At 46.0% G+C, this 3,720-nt stretch overlaps 1 protein-coding gene across 3 annotated transcripts in view; it reads left to right on the top strand.

The window, feature by feature from the left end:
* Positions 1 to 3,720, top strand: part of ZFAND6 (zinc finger, AN1-type domain 6) — a 40,973-nt gene that overhangs the window by 10,838 nt on the left and 26,415 nt on the right. Inside the window, exon 1 of one of the 3 annotated variants that reach the window (XM_006753138.2) lies at positions 1,931 to 2,090. The exons of the other annotated variants lie outside the window; for them this stretch is intronic. The gene's annotated coding sequence lies outside the window, so the exon portion shown is untranslated. Of the gene's footprint in view, positions 1 to 1,930; positions 2,091 to 3,720 lie in introns of those variants that run through there. 3 annotated transcript variants of the gene reach the window in all.

Here is a 3,720-nt window from a genome sequence, read left to right as displayed (position 1 = left end):
TTGTAGTTAAAGTGATTAACTACCCGCCTGGCACTTAGTTAAGGAGTTTCACCCCCTCCCTAACTTCAGGGGAAAATCTCTACCTGGGGAAACAACCTTTCTCAGAGAGGTGACCTTGGTTAAAACACATAGTGCCAAGAAGGTGAGCAAACATATTAAGAACAGTATGCCATATATGCCAGGTCCCTTGAAACAGCAAGGATGGACCGGCTCCCGGCATGTGTTTACATTTTATTTATTGATTTGAGAGAGACAGAGAGAGAGAAACCTTGATTTGTTGTTCCACTTATGTATGCATTCATTGTTTGATTCTTGTATGTGCTCTGGGTGGGATTGAACCTGCAAACTTGGTGTATACGGACGATGCTCTAACTGAGGTGGCAGCGAGGGCCTGGAATTATAAGTGTAGTATAAATAGATTATAAAGAAGCATTTGATTGTTTCAAATGAGCCCTGAAAGCTTCAGTCATCTTATAGGGCATAGCAAAGGTGTAATTAATATTTCAGCATTATTGCCCTGGCCGGTTTGGCTCAGTGGATAGAGTGTCAGACTATAGACTGAAGGGTCCCAGGTTCGATTCCGGGCAAGGGCACGTACCTTGGTTGCTGGCACATCCCCAGTAGGTGGTGTGCAGGAGGCAGCTGATCGATGTTTCTAATTTTCTCTCTCCCCTCCTCTCTGTAAAAAAATCAATAAAAATATATATTAAAAATATATATTTCAGCATTAAATAATACTTGAAAATTTATGAAATTTTAGTGTTTGCTATTTCTCATGGCATTTTTACTTTTTATTTTTTTAACCTCACCAGAGGATGTTTTCCCATTGATTTTAGAGAGAGAGGAAGGGAGAGGGAAAGATAGAAACATCAATTGGTTGCCTCCTGAATGGGCCCTGACCAAGGCTAGGGCCGGGGAGGAGCCTGCAACCGAGGTACGTGCCCTTGACTGGAATGAGCCCAGGACCCTTTCATCTGCAGGCCGACGCTCTATCCACTGTGCCAAACCGGCAAGGGCGCTCACGGCATTTTTAAACCATGTTGCTAATATAAATAGTAAGTTTACTATGTTTGTGAAATCCTAAAGTTTTCCCTAAAATTTACTGTAGAAATTGAGGCCAGTCTATATCTATAAAAGCCTAAGGGACCGACCGACCGGTCGCTATGACGCACACTGACCACCAAGGGGCAGACGCTCAACACAGGAGTTGCCCCCTGGTGGTCAATGCACTCCCACAGCCAATATCCTGTGGCCCCGATCCCCGGCCAGGCCAAGGGACCCCACCAGTGCACGAATTCGTGCACCGGGCCTCCAGTATTGTATATGTAGGGGAAGGTCGTTACCTGGGTGTTCTGGGATATTTTGAGTGAATGCGGTTTTATCTTTCAGACAAGCCTTGTAACATTGATCAGCCTGTAGCAATAATGGTGCCACAGACACTTGGATCGGGGGGGATGCGCTAGAACCTTCAGAGCAAATGTCAGCAATGTGGCCGCTGCTCCTGTCACAGCAGGACCCAGAATCTCATCCTCCCCAAGCGGGAGGGTCCCAGGGATAGTGTGGGGACCCTGAGGTCCCACCTTCGCTGTAAATGTTATTCTTTACTTGTTTATGCTGAATAAATTAGCCAGGCCTTCGGGGACAAAAACAACAATCTAGTTGGCTTACTTTGCTTACAAATGATTGAAAAAGGTAACCCTTGCTCCCCTGGCTTATGGCCAGGCAAAAAAAAGTATGGTAAAGTTACTTGTTGCAAGATTAAACATTGGTGTCAAATCCAAATGAGATTATTTTTTTTCTGAATTGTGCCTCACCCCCCCTTTCTGATCTAACTGTGATAGTGAAAGCGCCCCTTCAACTTTTAGGCAATGACAATGTACGTGGTCGATTTTAACTGTCTCAACTCTGTTTCCTGTTGACTGTGTTACAGGAATGAATCTGAAGTCTGCTGCAGGAAAGCACTGAAGCTTTAACATGTTTTCTTGCACAAAACTCAAACTTTAAGTAGCTGCTTATGAGCTTAGGGAAGGCAGGACGCTAATGTCTGTCTCAAGACACAGGACAGCTGTTTGCTCATCATCCTCAACTGTGTGAGTAGACTTCAGCCCGGAACCCTCTGTAATTGGGTGTAGCAATGGCCACGATTTAATCTGACTGCTCCAAGGCGCCTCACGTCAGCATGATGAGAGATTTTCTTAGGATTTTTTTTTTCTTTTTGGTGGGTAGGATCCTGAGGGTGGAATGGGGTGGTAGATTTTTATTTATGAGGTATTTTTGAGAATAACACTTAATAACTAAGTATCACTAGTTTTTGTGTCTTTTTTTCAGAATTAAGTTAAGTGGTGGAACCCGCATTACGAATCTCACTGTGAAGCAAAAGATGATCATTCTTTAGATTGCTGTTTATTTCTCAGTTGATTTCAGCCTTTTAAAATTCATATTTGGACCAAACAACCACAAAAATAATTTTGGGAATATGATGTTAGGTATTAATGTAGGAAATTGCTCTTGGGGGTAATTTAAGTTATAATTAACTAGAAGCCCGGTGCACGAAATTCGTGCATGGGGAGGGGGGGGTTCCCTCAGCCTGGCCTGCACCCTCTCCAACCCAGGACCCCTCGGGGCTGTCTGACATCCCTCTTGCAATCCGGGAGCGCTGGCTCCTAACTGCTTGCCTGCCTGCCTGATCGCCCCTAACCACCTCTGCCTGTCAGCCTGATGCTCCTAACTGCTCCTCTGCCAGCCTGATTGCCCCTAACCACCTCTGCCTGCTGGCTTTGTAACTGCTCCCCGCTGCCGGCCTGATCGCCCCTAACTGCTCCCCCCTGCTGGCCTGGCCACCCCTCACCGCCTCTGCCTCGGCCCCTGCCACCATGGCTTTGTCTGGAAGGACATCCGGAAGATGTCTGGTCTAATTAGCATATTACCCTTTTATTAGTATAGATAATTTTTTAAAAAATAGCTCTATTTGATCAGAGAGCATATACTTCAAAGTAAAGGGGCTCTTGTTCCCTAAATGCAAATGGATATCTTGTAAACTTGCCAACTTTGGTTTTTAAAAGTGCGTTGATAATAGAAATGCCCATTGAAGAAGAAAAATCCTTTCTTTTTTTCATACTAAAAGTTAACATCTTAAGACTCAGTGGGGGGGGGGGGGTAATTTTTTTTCGACTTTTCCTGTTTCGTTTTGGTTTTTCATAGATTTAGGAGCGGGACTCTGAGTGAGGCTCTTAGTGGGATGTTTTTTCCCTTCGGAGGAAGGCATGGCTGTCCAGATGCGCATATGGATAAAGATTTATGAAATCTTACCAACTGTTTAGGGAGGTGTGGACTGGAAGGAATGTTACCTGCATTCAGGTCAATTAGCTTTTGCTGTCACATCACCGTTGTGTTGGCTGAATTAAAATGAGAGCTGCCCGTCTCTAGGATGGGGACGAGCAGGCACGTAGAGAGCACAGGGAGATATGCCCTGACTGGGGGCCTCCTTAGGCAGGCGTCAGAGGTTCGTGGCAGCAATGACCGACGCGTGCAGTCCCTCAGAAACAGGGGGGCCCGAGATGTCGGTGTGCCCAGTATCCCCCCCCCGCCCCCCCGGATTGGTCAGCGGACACCGCAGTGCGCAGTCTCCGGGGTTCCCAGGTGCTGATCTCAGCAGCTCTGAAGGGGAAATACTGTAATCTCCTTGGTTAGAGATGGCAAGTCTCACTGCAGTGCAGCTTT

This window comes from Myotis davidii, unplaced genomic scaffold (assembly GCF_000327345.1).
Source record: "Myotis davidii unplaced genomic scaffold, ASM32734v1 scaffold2091, whole genome shotgun sequence".
Classification (NCBI taxonomy): domain Eukaryota; kingdom Metazoa; phylum Chordata; class Mammalia; order Chiroptera; family Vespertilionidae; genus Myotis; species Myotis davidii.
The sequence above is the reverse complement of the archived record's forward strand: the minus strand, read 5'-3'. Positions and strand labels throughout refer to the sequence as shown.